An 18,789-nucleotide genomic window follows, 5' to 3' on the forward strand; every position below is an offset into this window, starting at 1 on the left:
ACCCTGGTAGATCGATAAATTATACATTTATGCTCCCTTTTTCTTTTTTTCATATTAGATTGAAGATTTTCATCTACGAACACGCACAGCGCAAAGATCTATATTTCTCTGAAAACCGCACGTAAATCAGTTAAGCCGTTTATGAGGAGTTCAGTGACATCACACGTCCAGAGGAATTATATATATTTTATAATCTGGGGCAAGAGGTTGGAGGAGGACAATGGTTATTATTTAAACCATTTAAACAACCTCATAGATTGCCCTTTATTTATAAGTTCTTTAAAATATCTAGTACCCAACAGGACAGGACTCCAAACGACATTCAATTTGCCGATACCTGGGACAAATTCTAGGAAAAATATTTTTTTTATAGAGCATGTCATTATTTCAACACCGGTCACGCAGACGTCTTTCATGTCATCATCTTCATCATCATCATTCCCCTTTCCGCACCTAATGGTGCACAGGGCACTGCATTAGTAAACCAACCGATGCTTATCTTGATAATTTTTGTTACATGAAGTTAAAATTACCAGTCTTACGCTTCAGGTACCAGTCCGGGGACTGTGAAATATTCTGGTGCGCAAACATTATTTTAAGTAAATATTTCATATCAACCATGCCGGGAATCGAACCCGAGACCTCTCGCATGGTAGGTGGACGCGCTGACCATTACGCCAATTGCAGCTATATATATTATAAAGAAATGTATTTGCCATCGTTGAATGGATTTAATACGTACGTACCTATATAAATAAAGAATACAACAATGTTTCGACTGAGTCTAAATGCTTGCAGATAGGCTGGATTTTCTCCCTAGGAAGTTGTTTACATCTAAAGTTGTTACAACAGAGGGAAATAATTTTTGAGAAGGGAATATGGAAGTCTTGGCATTTACAGGGCTCATGACCTGGCTGGTTTACGTGGCCACTTTACACACTGTGTAACATTCACTATTCTGCCTATGTTTAAACATGCACATTTCCTCAACTCTTCCGTCTGTTGACTATTGTAAATTAAAGGCACTAAAACCTTTATCATGTGGGAGAGATTCATCTGAACCAATTCGAATACAATTTTCCAATTTTTATACTTCTTTTACCAGTTAGTTGATTCAACAATGTTTTAAGTATGTCCACATGTTTACAGACAGGCTGGAGGCGTAAGGCACGTGAGGGGTGAGACTGATCACCTTACTTTCATGTAACAGATGATCGAAATACACTGCATCCAGTTTACAAATGCAGTGCTTTATGGGAAATGATGTTGAAATTGATGAAGACCGGAATTAAATCCTTGCAATTCAGGGCATTTAAACGACATAAAAGAAAGGTAATATTTTTAACTTGGCCAAATATTGTAGACAAGTAAGGGATTCCACCCCCTGGGAAGTTATTTAGATTAACATATATTAGAAAAAAAAACCAATACAATTCAACTACAAACTAAAAAAATATTTTTTTTAATGGTTTCGTCAATAAAGGATCTTGGCATTACTTTAGATAGTAAAGTCTGCTATCGTGAACACATCGATAATGGTATAAACAAATCTATCAGACTTCTCGGTTTTATCAATAGAATGACGATGGACTTCAGAAATATTAATACCATCAAAACTCTTTACTGCTCACTAGTTCGACCCCATCTAGAATACGCTTTTCCTCTTTGGTTTCCATTCTTCAAGACTTATATTGACTTTATAGAGTCTGTCCAACACCGTTTTCTAAGAAAAGTGGCCTGGTTGCTCAGATTACAAAGGGGTAATTATTCCTATTTTGAAATGGAGCAATCTCTTAATTTGTCTTGACGAAGAACTGAAATGGACCTTATATGCATTTTCGAAATACTTAATGCGATAAGTAATGTCACATCTCTGTTGCAATCAATTTGTTTTCATGTTCCCAACCATGTCACCAGAAGTCAACATGTGCAATGTTTGAAATCATTTAAGAGTTACTTTTGTTTTTATGCCCCAATGTTCAGAATGTGTAGATTAGTCAATTCGTCACACGACTTGGAATTCTTTGGGATAGATCTTTCGGTTTTTCGTAGATCTCTTCGCGACTAAAACAGTGTGGGATGAATTTGGATTGGTTTGGTTTAACTCGAAATTTTACGTCTTTCGTTTTTATAAATGTATTGTATACCATTGTTGTATTGTCCTTGTTTGTCTATGCTACATAAATTAATGTTCTTTTTGTTCAGTTTCTTGTATTTATGTTTCTTCATGTTACTGTTGTAATTGGCTTAGGCCGTATGTATTATAATTAAATAATACAAGTTTAATTTCGATTTGCGCATTTAATATCCTGTGGATTGGATGGAACTATTAAGCCTATCTACAGTGACCTGAAGACCCCTGACTGATTCGTCAATTATGACCACATCGTCGACATACTCTAGGTCGCAGAGTTTTAAGAAGAAGTAAATGGTTTTTCCTCGATCTAGCAGAGTTGACTTCTTTAGGATGAAGTCTATAAGATGTAAGGATGCCACTTTGACAAACTCTAGTGGTGACCTCTAATCAATATGTTAAAACATCGTTAATTCTTACAATATTTGAGTTTGTCCAAATGTTCGTAGAAAAAATACTGGATTTCAACCCATCGGGAGTCATTAAGATTAACAAATTACAATAGGGATGAAGAATACCTTAAATTAGGGAATATTGAAGTCTAGGCCTGTGACCTGTCATTGGACAAAAATAAAATAAAGTGTTCAGTAGACTCAAATTAGTGTTTGATTTCTTATATCACAAGTTTAACTATGAAGTTCTACAAAATAAACATAAAATCAATCAATATATTGTATTGTCCACGTGTAAACAATTAATGCTACCTTATCGTAGTCTAATGGTCTACGGGGACCCGTCGCAATAGACCAGTTTGGTCGCAGTTACGTCAGGAGCTTGCATAGCACTGACCCCCATTTCAAAGGATACCAATAAGTCTAGTTGTTCAGTGCGTTTGCCTATCACGCAAGAGGTCTCGGGTTTAATTCTCGAAAAGGTTGACATAAAAAGTATTGATTTATAAATGTGTTTTTACACTGCAAAAATTTTATCGTTCGTAACTAGTGGCCGATAAGATATGATGATGGTTAAAGTTAGTTATTAGACTTGCAATCATTGTAAAGTTCAGGTTCAGTGCCGAAATACGGCGTTTATTGGCAAAAAATAAAAGTAAATACATGCAATACAAGATAAAATAAAATAATTATTTGACATAGAATTTAATTGCAAGAAAATAATCATGGCAGTTTCACTAGATACAAAAATACCTGTTCTAAATTTAAATTTATAATACGTATTATATTATACACTATACTAAATTAAAATAACAATTAAAGTACTACATTGTAATTAAAATAAAGAAATAACAAAAATAAAACACTTAACAACCTTTTTACTACATTTTCTTTACACCAAACAAAAAATTTAAAAAATGAAAAGAAAAAATTAAACATAAGATGTAATAGATATAAGACAAAAAATTAAATAAAATTAAATAAAATAAAAATAAAATTTATAAATATATTTTTCAAATTGGCAACTAACAGTCTGAATTCTAAACGAAAACTACAGATACAAAAATATTGGATAAATCAAATGAATAAAAAATACACATTGAATATTGAATATTGAAGGCACCATTAAATTCTTATTCTTAGAACCCCATTCAGCTAACGATTCTAAGGAGCCACTCTTTAATTTCAGTTATCAATTTATTTTTGGAAGAATGAGTAATTTCTTGAGGAAGCTTATTAGCATTAGCATCGTGGTCCTATAAAACGAGAGTGTCTTTGGCAAAAATTGTCTTAATTCGAGGAACCAGAAACTACCTTTAGTTATAGCTCTGGTTTTTTTTATGTTATTTCTATGTTAGTTTCGTATCATAGACATCTTTTTAATTTCTTAAATAGTGCTTCTGAATGACACTGAAATGGTTTATTGAAAACGATTCGTATAATTGTTTTTTGAACTTAATTTATGGATCTAGTATAGGTAAAGCGGCTCCACCCTAGCCCACAATACCGTATTTAATCATGCTTTGGTACAGCGCAAAATAAACGTTTTAAGCTCGGAACATTCCTTAATATTTTTAATTTATTGTCATGGGAAATGTACCGCAAAAAAAGTATTCAAAAGAATATCAACAAAAATAATAGAAAGCTAAAAGCTTGGCCATAGGGGAGAGCATTTTGTGGCGCGGCGTGGGCGCGGTGAACTCAAACATATGGTAATACGTGTAGTGTCCATAGTGACCGCGCGGGTGTGGCAACACACTAACTGTAAGCTAAATAATTTCCTTCCCGAAAGACGTTAGAAGGAAATATTTTAATGGTTGCATCATTTGGAACATGGAAAGTGCATTTCGTAGACGATGTGAAAATGACCATTAGAGGCACCTGAAGATTTGATCACGGAAACGATTGAACAGTCGACAAAAATAGGATTAATTTTGCTAAGTACTTTCATCACTTCAGTTAAACAGAGTATTACTTGAAGTGCTTCGTCATTATATTAATGAATTTATCGGAGACAAGCAATTCACCTCAAATGAAATGTATTTCGTAATAAACGCAATGACTCTTGCGAAATGTATGGGATGAATATTATAATAATTGATGTCATATCGGATTCACCGCAACAAACTGATATTTTCACATATGAATCCATAAAATGAAGCGTTAAATTGAAAATTATTGATTTAAAAAAATGAAAAATATTACTGTTTTTTTTGGTAGATGACTTTATTTATAAGAAACACTAAACATAAAAGTTTCTAATAAAATGCTTTGTGCCTATTAAATAATGTGTACACACTTCTGTTTTAAATTTTGGTACTCCGGTTTTGTATTTATTTTTTGTCTTATAATTGCGATAAATATTTAAATATTATTTGAGAACATAAATTACATGTGCATTTTATTTCGCTCCTTATATTTAAGTTAGTAGTAATTATTATTATACAACTATGTAGTGTTATCATATGTTTTCATGTAAAGGATCTTTACCGACAAGCCATATCAATTGGCTTGGTGAGTCCTATAAAAAAAATTATTAAAAAATGCTTTTAAAAAAAAAAATTGTAATATTGTATGTAAATAATAAATAAAAGCAATTAAAGATAATCCACAGAGTGGTCAGTATTTTAGAGAAACATATTTAATTATTAATTTCGAGGCAAAGAACCCAAATTTAAGTGATAGATTTATACAAATTCAACGTACGTTACATCCAATTCTGTGGTATTAAATAAACACGTGGGTCAGTCAAAAACTAATGCCTCCTGTTTTTTTTCTACATAAATAAAGTAGTCCGAGTCAAAGAAGGAATCGTGTGTTAGAAATACCACATTGTAAAATTTATTTATTTATTTATTTATTTATTTATTTACGGACAAAGTCCATTATAAACATTACAATTAAAAGAAATTTTTACAAAGGAATAAAAAAATATAAGGAACAGAAATAAGCAGCAAAGACAGATGATAGATTTTTTAGATTAAGTAAAAAGCATAGGCTAACTATACAGATTCTTTAGCTGATTTGTAAAGAAAGACATCCTTACACCATAATAATCAAGATCTTGATGATCGTTCACCCGCCTGATCATTCTGGGCAAAGGCGACTGTGCACCATAATTGGTCCTGTAGTGACCGAGGAAAAGCATTTCATTATTTCTTAGTCTACGGGTGGGAACGTTAAAAAGAATCTTTTGCAAAATTTCAGGGGCATCAATGAGACAGTTCATAATTTTATACATGCAGATTATATCTGCAATGCATCTGCGTTTTTCAAGACTTGATATGCTTAAAAACCTCTCCATATCAGAATATGAATAGTCTCCTCTTTCCAATCCCATCTTCCATGCAATTTTTCTTATAAAACGATGTTGAACTGATTCAAGGCGCTTGATATGAACAGCATAATGAGGGGACCAGATTACAGATGCATATTCAAGAATAGGGCGAACTAAAGAGCAATAAAGTGTTTTAAGTGTAAGCATACTTTGGAAATCAGACGTAGTTCTATTAATAAAGCCTAAAATTTTTAAGGATCTGTTTACTATATTATCAAAGTGTTCCAGAAAAGTTAGTTTATTATCTAGGATCACTCCAAGATCTCTTATAGAGGTGACAATCGAAAGAACTTGGCCATTAAGTTTATAATCAAAAATAAAAGGATGTTTACATTTATGGTATGAAATAATTTTGCATTTATCGATGTTAAGTTCCATGTTATTAGTTTTGCACCAAGTATGAAATGCATTTATGTCTTCTTGGAGTCTGACACAGTCATCAATATTTTTAATTAGCTTAAGTATCTTGTTATCGTCAGCAAAAAGCCAGAATTTTGTAAAAGAAAAAACATTAGCAGCATCATTAACAAACAGATTAAATAGAAGAGGGGCCAAGTGGGCACCCTGTGGTACACCAGAAGTTACTAGGAAGCTATTTGATATGAAGTTATTGATTTTTACACTTTGTTTTCTATGTGAGAGGTAGGATGAGGCTCGCACAGACATGCATATTTTATTGGCCCAAAATTTTTTTTTTTTTTACTGATAACATTTCATTGATTCCAAACTTTCATAATTTTCCTTCTTTTGACGAATAAAATTTAAAAAAAATATATAAAAAAAAGCAAATGGTTGCTTACTTCTGCAGGGGAAAAACGAAGAGGGGAGAGGGGGAGTCTGATACTGTCGTCTTGGCTTATAACCGAGACTGTACTATACTATAATACTTTTTATAATACTCTACTTTCACTTATGTTTTTTTATTACTTTTAATCTCACTTTTTTACCTGTTATTTTTGGGTTACTTTAAATATTGTTTTTCCTTGTAACTACTTTACCATTATTTCAATCATATTTTTAATTTTATTTTAAAAAAACCTTTATTATTACAATATTTTGATTTTGTCCAAATATTTGTAAACAATAGATTGGATTTTACCACCTAGGGAGTCATAAGATTAACAAATTACAATAAAGATGGAGAAATTATTTCACCTTCATACTAAGTAACGCTTGAAAATGTATTTTTTTCAATTTTTATATATTTTATTGGTTGTTTGGAAGAAATTGCCATTTGGCAACAAACCTGCCAATGCACAATTAAATTATGTAGAAAAAGTTAAATAAATAAATAAAAATAATAATTAAGGATTTCAAAAAATTATATTAACATTAAACTGTGATGACTTTTGTGGCGTCCCATAAACGTAATAATAAAGGCGATTTATTCATAGACAATATGAATGTATTTTTTCACACTACTCAGTGTACTCAGTGTACCGGTAAAAGTACTCGCATATTTAATACTGCATAGAGTTTGTGGACCCATTATGCGAGTACGAGTATTAAAAGAGAACCAGGCGGGTTTTCTACCTGGTAGGTCATGCGCGGACCATATTTATAACATACGCTGTATTCTACAGAACCATAAAGAACTAAATAGGCTATATGTTCTATGTGTCTCGGCTATGCGTTTCGTATATTATGAAAAAGCGTTTGGTAGTCCGTATAGACGTACACTCGGGAAAATACTAGAAACGTATGGGATGCCTATAAAACTTCTCGAACTTTAAAAGCCCTTCACTCAAATATTATCGAATCAGAATTAATGATATTTTAATATATTAATTTGAGGTCACCACTGGAGTTTAATAAGGTAGCATCCTTGCACCATTTCTTTTTATAATCTTTATAGATTTCATCCTAAGGAAGTAAACTCTGCTAAATCGAGGACAAACCATTTAACCCTTCTTTAAACTCCGCGACCTAGAGTATGTCGACGATGTGGTTATAATTGACGATTCAGTCGGGGGTCTTCAGGTCACTGTAGATAGGCTAAATAGATGCATCAAATCCATGGGATATTGAATGCACGAATCAATATTAAATTTGTATTATTTATTTATAATACATACGGCCTAAGCCAATTACAACAGTTACAAGAAGAAACGTATATACAAGAAACTGAACAAAAAGAATATAAAACTATGTAGCAAAGACAAACAAAGGCAATACAATAATGGTGTACAGAATATTCATAAACACGATAAACATATAGGACTTCGAGCTAAACTATGTCAATCTATCTTCATCTCATACTGTTTGAGTGGAGAAGAGATCTACGAAAAGCCGGATCCCAAAAAATTCCAAGTTATGTGACTAATTGACTTATCTACACATTCTGGACATTGGGGTATAAAAACAAAAGTAACTCTTAAAAGATTTCAAACATAGCAGATGTTGACTTCTGGTGACATGGTTGGTAACGTGAAAAGAAATTGATTACAACAGAGATGGGACATCACTTATAGCATTAAGTATTTTGAAAATGCATATAAGGTCCATCTCAGTTCTACGTTTCTCCAATGAAGACAGATTATGAGATTGCTATATTTCAAAACATAAATAATAAACCCTCTGCTATCCGGGAGACCATGCCACTTTTCTAAGATAACGGTGTTGGGCAGACTCGATATGGTCAATAAGAGTTCTTTATAATGGAGAAGCATATTACAGATGGGATCGAACTAGTGAGCAGTAGAGTTTTGATGATATTTTGATGAATTAGTATTCTCGAAGTCCGTCATCTATTGACAAAACTAAGAAGTTTAAGATATTTGTTTACAATATTATCAATGTGTTTAATATCTTAAAAAATGCCAAGATCCTTTTTTGACGAAACCATTGAAAGGGAAGTATTTTTGGTTTGTAGTTGAATTAAAAGCTTTTATTCTACATTTGTCAATGTTAAGTTGAAGACAATTGATGTCGCACCATTCATTAAAACAATTAATATTAGAAGACAATCTCAAAACAATTTTTGTAATTTCAAAAAAGTGAAGTTTAGTGACAATATTGTGTAAAAAACTAAACTTTGACCTTTTTTGGTGAACGCTCTTCTGGTGGTGAAGGGTAAAATTGTCCAAAAAACACTATTCGACGCGGCTCGTCAAGAGGAACTTTAAAGTCGACGACAGCATATTTTTATCTTTCACGGTTCAGAAGTTATCGCGTATTTTCGGTTTAATACCTACGTCGGTAGAGTGAGATAACACCTGTGGGGTCCCACAGGGTACGAGGTTTGGGCGCGTCAATTCCTGGGGCGTTCTCTCGACTGTGCAGTCGATTTTTCGTTTGCTTGAGGAGCGTCCTTTACTTTTGTGCCCTTTCCTTCTTCTAATCCATGGCTTTCGAGCACTCTTCCATCACGTAGGTGACACTCCGCGGACCTGAAGACCAGCTAGCTTTTTCTGGCTGTGCATCGACGCCAACTGGAGGACTAACCCCTTCTCAGTGGGTGTTCAGTGTATCAGCTGCGGGCAGAGGGTGTGTGAGCGAGGGAGTCACCCCCCAACCTCTCAAGCCACTTTGCTCCCGGGGTAGTGCCAGGTTTGTCCGGCTGCGGGTGGGGTTGCTGGGGAATTTGGAATTTTTTCAAAATTTTGTATTAAAAATATCTAAATGGGGACAAAGTAAATTAAATTTGGAGCAGCTACGATAAATAAACGAGTTTTGAACGTATTTTTTTCAGGGCAATGAATTATAAAAAAATTGAACTTGTGTTGACTTTACGGGATAATTGATTGAAATACGCTCCAAGAGATATGGACTATCGATAAAATTGTTTAAATTTTTGAAGAGGAAAGACAGATCAGAAATGCTTCTTCGTTTAGTAAGGGAAGTTAAACTATGAAAGGAAGAAGAGTCTTCATACGAGTCAAAATATGTAAGAGATTTACGATCCAGAAAATTAAGGAATCTATTCTGTATTTTATCTAGTTGTGATATATAAATTGTATATCGAGGATTCCAAACAACAGATGCAAACTCAAGATGGCTGCGAACGTATGCATTATATAAGATTTTGAGGGATGCGGTTGTTTTGAATGGTCGAGTGGTGCGTATAATAAAGCCTAGATTTCTGTAAGCCTTATTTATAGACGCCTGAATATGGGAATCAAATAAGAGTTTTTTATCCATAATCACACCTAAATCTCTCAGTTCGTTTTTTCGGACAAGACAATTATTGGTATCTGGCGAGGGGCTTAAAGTTTTTGAATAGACTGTTCTTGGAGATTTTTTTCCTTCTCGTCTCAATTTTCTGCGCTCCAAAACTTTGACTCTTCATATATCTATTGAGTTGATATACATTTTTCGGCCTTTCCTTTGATCTTGCAAGAATTCCAGTTCATTTTTAGGTATTTTGTTTTATATATATTTATATATATTTCTTCATTTGTTTATATTTGTGATGGTAATGGGTAAGTTTATATATAATTTGCTGCCGAGATATGACAGGAGTAATGGCTTTATTCCACAGTTTAATTACATCATTTGCAATTATTTCACATACGTCTTTTACAGAAAAATCTTTTCCGTTAGATAGCTACAACAAATCATTTCTAACTCAAAAATATAACCTAATTATATCTTTACACGTAGGTACTTGCAACACATTGTCTTTTAAGTTTTCTTGTCCACCAAACACGGTACATGACGAATCCTTTCTTGTTTTAGCATTTCACTAACAGATCAAAATCGAAGTTCGCGAGGTTATTTAATCGAACATTGCAATGCGCTATGTGGCTCTCCATAAAAGCCAATGTTGGCAAAGCTATCAGACAAAAATTACTAATTAAATTGTTTCAAATAAATATGAGAAGTAAGAATTGATTTAACCCAGTATTTTCATAATTATAACACGTTTAAGAAACCTTTCACAAAGCATGAGATTTCACAAAAATGCGCCGGGCACAGGGTAAATTCTATGTGTATTCGGCCGGTACTCAAAGTGTTAATTAGGAAACGCGAGTTTAATCAAATCACACGGTAACATTAATGCAAAAAAATAACGAAAATTGACATTTTACACGATAGTAATTGTATAACTGTGATTCGATTCAACGCTCGAGTGACATATTAAATTTATAAATTGCAATACAATAGAGTTTCACTTTCAACTGTAATCGAATGTGTAGCTCACATAAACCGATTCAATTTGACTTAACAAATGACAAAAAGGGAAAATATAATCGGTTTTGATTTATTAATAAATAAATCATATTCTAATAAACCCTTTAAGAAGTATAAAATATACCTTCAAATTATTGATATCACATTATATATATATTTAAAAAAAAATTATTAAGCTTGATTTTAATTTTGATTTTGCATTGCAGCATGCTTTTTTAGTGTCTACATGCATTAAAAAAAATGATTAAAAAAAATTGTTGTTATTTTATTATTTATTACTATGTTTATACTTGTATTACTTGTATTATTTTTGTAAATATTCCATGGACGCATTGTAAAATTAAAATTTAAAAAATAAAATAATGTGAATGTGTGACCTAGCATGCTTTTATTCTATATATATGCAATTTCTGCAAACTGTGGAGATTTGGAAACCACAAATACTTGGTAGAATGGTGAACGTTACATAGTTTTCCACTTAATCACATTTACATAAATCCGCTAATGTCAGGTATTTCTTTTAATAAATAAATAAGTATATAAATAATAAATAAATAATTATATTTCACTATTGAATTCAATACTAAAATTAAGTAATCCTTTTAAGTAAACAGTCATGAAATTTGCATGATGTAAATTAAGATTAAAAATAAAATTAGTAAACAAATAAATAAATAAAGAAAAACAGTTTTAAAAAATACATGAGCTATAAAAAACAAATTGTAAAAATTCTCGTATTTTCAAGACAAATTTAATAAAAGTATTGTAAATAATAAAATAACAAAATAATAATCATAAAGTATCCAAAAGTATTAAAATATCTATCGATCTTAATATCAAAACAAAAAAAGCATAAATTCAAGAAATGAGAAAAAAACTCATAACAATAACAAGCGCCTTCCGTCCAACCGGTAGTTTTCTGTTCAATATTTCCTAGTCCGTGGACTGGCACACTGTCACTTGAAGCGTAAGATTGATCATCTATTTACAAATGATTGCTGATAAAAAGTGGCATGGTCGTTCGAATTGCAAAGAGGTAATTAATCCTATTTTGTAATAAAGCAATCTCTTAATCTGTCGTCATTGGAGAAACGTTGAACTGAGATCCCAACCGTCCATGCGCTCTGTAGCTGGAAGACGTACTGGGATATTTATTAATTGTACAGCGCTCTTGAGGCGATCTTCACAAAAATGGCGCTTTATAAATTATCCAACTATATATATACACCTTTATTTATGAAAACCAAGCATCCCTCATCGGCAAAACCTGTGCGTGGGTATACGAAATCTATAATACATTATGAAATCTATGGTGTATATGCATTTATAAATACATAAAATACAAATTTAAAGTTGATCTTATAATAATAAATAAATTACTCATTTTTCTCTAACATTACATTATTCAACATATTTTCATATTGTTTTTTAAATTAAATTTCTTTACTGAAATTTTTATTACTGTTAATAAAAGAATATTAAAATAAATATTTATATAATTGTTGTAATTGGCTTATGCCGTATACATAATCAATAAAATAAAAAAATGTAATTAGAGCAAGTTAGAATGCAGTGCCCTATGCACCATAAGTTGCGGATAAGGAAATGGTGATAATATTTTATACGCCCTAGAGGTGATTTTGTAAAATGGCGCCATATAAATTATCCTAATATAACAATCCAAATATAATTGAGCGACTTATATCACAATTTCTACCACGGTTTTATGAAAAGCATATTTTCTTTAATAAAAACAAGACAAGAGCTTTATGGGTTTTAAAAGTCGAATAAAACTCATGGTTATAGCTTTGAAAGTCAAGACATAACGGTGAATGGTTTTGCATTTGAGCAAGCAGAAAATAAACATTAAATGTATAAAGCAGAAAAATCAACTTCAAATATGAAGGCAGGTATAATCTATTCAGCTTTGGTAAATTCATATAGTGAAAACTCTCGTTACAGAATATTATTTAAGTTTTAAACTTCAATGAAGAATTTCAAATTTCAATCAAAAATCAAAACAGTAACCTACTTTTAAAAGTAAAGTTAAATTATAATAATAGGGAAACATCACTTTTTAAAAACATTTCTAAAGTAATAAAGGTCTATAAAATACTTGTCCAGTAAAAAAAAATAAATCTCATTATTAGTAGCATTAAAAATACTTCTAAAATTGTAATTTTGAATTCCCACAAAAATGGTCATTCCATTGGCCACGCCCCTAATACGTCACGATTCATGTTTATTTGTTCCACCATTGAAATTTGTGTAGAACAATTTCATGAATCTTGATGTCACAACAACCGAGGCCAAACGAGTCGCGTTTTTCTACCAGCATATTTTTATTGATTTTATTGAGACATCTATATTCCTTAAATTCTTTCATCTGTTGATGTTTGTGAAGTTAAAGAGCTGAAATCTTTATTTATGCGGGTGAGATTCAGAGAAAAAATAATATTTTCAGGCGTTGCCTAGTATGTAGATGAAATAATTCAATTAGATGAATCTTTCTAACTTTAAAATATGAACATTGTAATAAGTGACCAAATTGTTGAATTGAATTCGAAATTACTAAGGCAGAAAATAGCACTTTGAGGGTAGTGATGGAATTAAAATCCTTTACAGTTTTAAAGTTCGCTGCAAATATCTGAGACATTTCATCGCCTTATTAGTGATGGTATCAATGTGAGGAATAAATGTCAATTTTTCATCAAAAACTATCCCCAAATCCTTTATTTGTGTAACTCTTCCTAGATTGATATTATTAATGTTGTAATCGAATATTATGGGTTTTTTTTTCTTCTTGTAAATGATATTACACAACACTTGTCGACATTTCAGTAAAGTTCATTTTTCTGGCACCAGTTGTACAGCCTTACAAAATTAGAAGAACTCTACAATCGGTATCAGAGGTAACAGTTTTTGAAATTTTGAGATCATCGGCAAAGAGAAAAATGTCTACTTTCTCAAATATCGACACAATGTCGTTAACAAACAAAGAAAACAGTACTGGTCCCAGGTGGGAGCCTTGGGGTACTCCACTAGATGCCTCAAACTGATACGAGTTATTACCAAATACTTTTACTAAAATTTTCCTTGATGACAGGTAGCTTTTAAACCATTCCAAGATATTACCAGTAATTCCTAATGAACTAAGTTTGTGTATTAAAATTGTATGAGAAACCTTGTCGAACGCTTTAATAAAGTCAGTATAAATTGTATCAGCTTGATGACGTCTCTCCATTGATGTGATTAACCGATTCTGATGCAACATGAGGTTTGTAAGAGTTGATCTACCAGTTATGAAACCATGTTGTAACGGAGTGATAACTTTACTAATTTAATTGGTGAACTTAGTTAGCAAAACAGATTCCAGTAATTTTGGAATGGCTGACTGAATACAAATGGGTCGGTAATTGGAGACATCAGTTTTATTTCCTTTTTTATAAATGGGGGTTAAGTATGAGATCTTCCATTTCTTAGGAAAGTTTCCAGTCTTCAAGGACAAGTTAAATTTTTTTGTAAGTGGACCAGTTAAAGAGGGGCAACATTGTATAAGAAGAAGTGTAGGTATATTGTCTGGCCCAGCGCTCTTTTTTGGATCTAAGGCACAAATCCCCTTTTTTACATCAGAATCAGTAAATACACAGTCGTTAAAATCAATTAAATCTGTATTATCAATACTGTGTAACCTAGAATAGAAAGTAGAACCATAAACACTGCTAAAGTAATCAGCAAATAAATTGGCAACTTCCTGTGGTGTGTCTGCCATTTTGCGTTTGTAATACACTGTGGACGGAATTCCAGATTCCCTACTGATAAGAATCTTGGAAAATTTAAAAATATGTTGAGGCTTAGATGCAGCCTCGACTTCAAGTTTACTTATACAGTCTTGATAACAGGGTTTAGAGAGCTGCTTATAATGCATGTGCGTAATCCATCTGCGTTCCTAGTAATATCTATATATATATCTTCTTTTTTTTCACATTTCAACAATGATTAATTATAAAATTAAAGTGACCTCACTGGGGTTATCCGTGCTGAGGACACTTAACAATTTACTTTTTTTTATATTTTCACATGTGAAAATACACAAAGAAGACTTAATATACAAAGAGAAATGACAAAATGTTCAGACTATACTGTTATTATGTTCATACATAAACAAATAAACCATCATGCCGTTTCACCGCAAGGGTAGGCAGAGACGACAAAACGCCAAATCACTCTGTCTTTGCATACAGATCTTGCTTCCTAAACATTAATTTATCTTCTAATGCACGCGCGCCGAATATTCTGACATGTACATCTTCAAGTATTTGTTGGATTTGGTCATGCCACGTCTTTCTCGGTCATCTTTAATTTTAACATTCATCAACATTCGTATCGTATTTTTTTTTAGCCGTTCTTTCACCGTCCATTCGCTCTACATCAGTAAATCATTAAGTAATCAGCAAATCGTTTTCCCGACAAACATCTTATCGACTTATTTATCAATATTTGCAGGACCTTTTTGTTGCTTTCAAGGAGCACGGCGTCATCCTTATACAAAAGGCAACCGATGTCATATATTATACCTATTAATATAATATATTTTATCTAACATAAATACTGTATTATAGTATACGTTGAACATCCATGGTGACATCACACATCCCCGTTTGACCCCTTTAGGAATGTCAAATCACGATTTGTATGATCCATTTACTTTGACACTTGCTGTGTTGCCTTTGTACAGAGAAGCAATAGCCCGTGTCAGATTGCCACTCACTCCATACTCCGATAACTCCTTTCTTAGTATATCTCTATTAACTCTATCAAACGCTTTTTGCAGATCGACAAAAGCGCGAAAAACTTTTTGTGCATTCATAATGTATTATTGCGCGTTTTTATTTTTTGTAATAATCAAACTATAAAAATGAATAAAATAAAACTTGATTAAAGTCAACAATTAAAAATGGTTATCCTACGATGTTGAAAAATATGTATTTATGTAAAAGAGTTATTAAATTTTGCCTATATTCAGGCGTTGTACGAGTACGCTATAAAGGACTCATCAGTCTGTTTTGTTAGCAGAGACGTGTGTTGATGATTGACTTTAACAAGGCGCTTTGAGAGTTTCGATTGATTTTTTAAAGTTCAAGCGTAAACAATGAGTGCCATATTTCTCTCGAAAGAGATATATCGTAACAAACCTTGCGTAAAATGTATTTCCGTTAATCGGAACTGAAATTCAATTCAGTTAATTTATTTTAAATATAACATATACATTAAAAACACATATTCAATACGTACATATTATAAAAAAGAAAAAAATACTCATGTCAAAGTAGTAGAAGAACCCTGCCCCGGAAAACCCCTTCAGATACGTGGAACAGATCAATATCCAGAGTGATGTTGTTCAGCATAGCGGTAGCCTTTCCAACAGGCATAACCATAGGCAGGTTGGTCCTGTATATCGGAATATGAAACAATCTATGCTGACGCTGTCTTAGGTTATTATCAGGAACATACAAACCAATGCTCATCATAATCTCAAGATTATCGACAATACCGCGCAACAATCGATAAAAATGTGTAGTCAAATACACATTCCTTCTGCCAAGCATATCCTGGAGAAACTCGGTCGGGTAGAGCCAAGGATAATTACCCGCACTCTCTCACGTAGAGATATCTCAGAAACTTCTTTTGGATTTTCTCTATCATAAGAGAGTACTTCAGTTCATGTGGCCCCCAAATCTTGAGCCACTTTCGAGTCTACTTCGCGCCAAGGACTTGTAAAGAGTTCTCAGTACGTGGGTATTTTCGAAAACTGGCAGTATGCAGAACGAATCTTCAATGCATTACCATTGATTGTCTCTATGTGTTCATGAAATATCAGGGTGATTACCCAGATCCTTAACATTCGACGTTTGTATCAGATTCTGGTAATTCATTTTATAGCGAAAAAAAGAGTTTTTTGGGTCCTAGTGAAGGACGTGACCGAACACTTGGAAACATTAAACCTAAGTTTGTTTCGCCTTCCCCATTCAGATATATTAGATATATCCGCTTGGAGAAGACGAAAATCGTCAGAAGTTGTCACCTATAATAATAGTTTTAAGAAAAAGATAATAGGGAAAGAAAACATCACATGCTACTAATACTGATAAAAAATATGTAATATGGATTTAGAAAAACTAACTGTATTTTCAAAATCAATGAGGATATTGTGGAAAATGTTTTTATACATAACTTTTAAAATAACAGACGTGTCTCCACAACAGTGTGACATATTTGGCATTGACGGTTGTGACGTCAAGAAGTGTGACGATGTTCTATTTAAATTTAAACTGTCGCGAAGTTCAAAATTCAACCGAATCGTGGCGTATTAGGAGCGTGGCTAATGCAACGAACCGTTTTCGCGAGAATTGAAAATTATCAAAAAATATTAGGATTTCTGATATTTATAAAACACCTCTTTCTAGCAACAGATTTCGCTAGTTTTCTCTTTACGTCAATTCTCTATAGTAAACCAACGCGGATAGGAATGTAATATCCACCCCAAGCGTATTTGAATAATCGAAAAATGCCATTCGTACATGGGCCGCGATTGCAAATGCTTTCTTTGCCGGTACATATTGAGGCGGTGTAAAGTAAATCGATATTTATGTACGACAATGTGTATATTCGTACGAAACTTTAAAGTATCTTCGTCAATTATGTACAAATGTAATTAAACATGTTGTTAAAAAAATGATAATTTTACTTTGCAGATAAATTTGGGCCATTGTGGCCACTTAGCCTGAAAGATGAATGTTAAACCGCGTGTAAATTATTACCCAATTATTAGCGATTACTTACCCAAGCCGACGACAGATCATAAGCTCTATATTCTTAACAAAATGGATATAATATTTTTAACAAACGTTACTTTTTTTGAAAATGATATCGACATTCATTTGAAAACGATTCCAAAAATTAATTAATAAAAAAAACTTATCAATTCTTGATTAACACAACAACAACAACAACAGCAAACCCGCACGCCGTTTTCCCGTAGGGATAGGCAGAAAGGATAGAACGCCATATCACCCTGTCTTTGTATACAGACCTCGCTTCCTCTACATTCATACATCTTCTCATGCACGCCTGCCGATTAGTCCCACTCTTGACATGTCTATATTCGAGTATTTGATGGACTTGATCGTGCCATGCCTTTCACGGTCTTCCTCGTTTTCTGCATCCATCAACATTCGCATCGTAGATCTTTTTAGCCGTTCTTTCGCTGTCCATTCGCTCTACATGTCTGAACCAACGCAGCGCCCCTTTCTTGATTCTGTCCACAATGCATGTCTCAGCCTTACACAGTTTATGGATCCCGACATTTTTGCACCTATCTGAGCGTATTGAAAACTCGTTACAACTCCTTGCGAAGTAGACTCGAGAGTGGCTCGATGATTTGAGGGCCACATGAACTGAAGTACTCTCTTATGATAGAGAATATCCAAAAGAAGTTTGTGAGATATCTCACATCATTTTACCACACATTCGCCTGAGGGATCGCATTTCGCAGCATTTAATCTACTTTCATCATTATTTTTCCAATTCCATACTTTTCTCCCATACATTACAGTTGTTACTAGAACTCCATTGTGAACTGCTAGTTTTGCCTTCTGCGATAAACGTTTGTTTGCAAATTTTAACAATACGATTAATCCTTTTTGGGTGCATAGCAAAATGAATTATTGAAGTTGAATTAAAATCTCAATATCATCCAATGCGCAGGGCGCGTGAAAACGAACAGATAATAA

The sequence above is a fragment of the Micrasema longulum genome, unplaced genomic scaffold (assembly GCF_059751315.1).
Source record: "Micrasema longulum isolate JH-2025_06_02 unplaced genomic scaffold, ASM5975131v1 h1tg001205l, whole genome shotgun sequence".
Taxonomy (NCBI): domain Eukaryota; kingdom Metazoa; phylum Arthropoda; class Insecta; order Trichoptera; family Brachycentridae; genus Micrasema; species Micrasema longulum.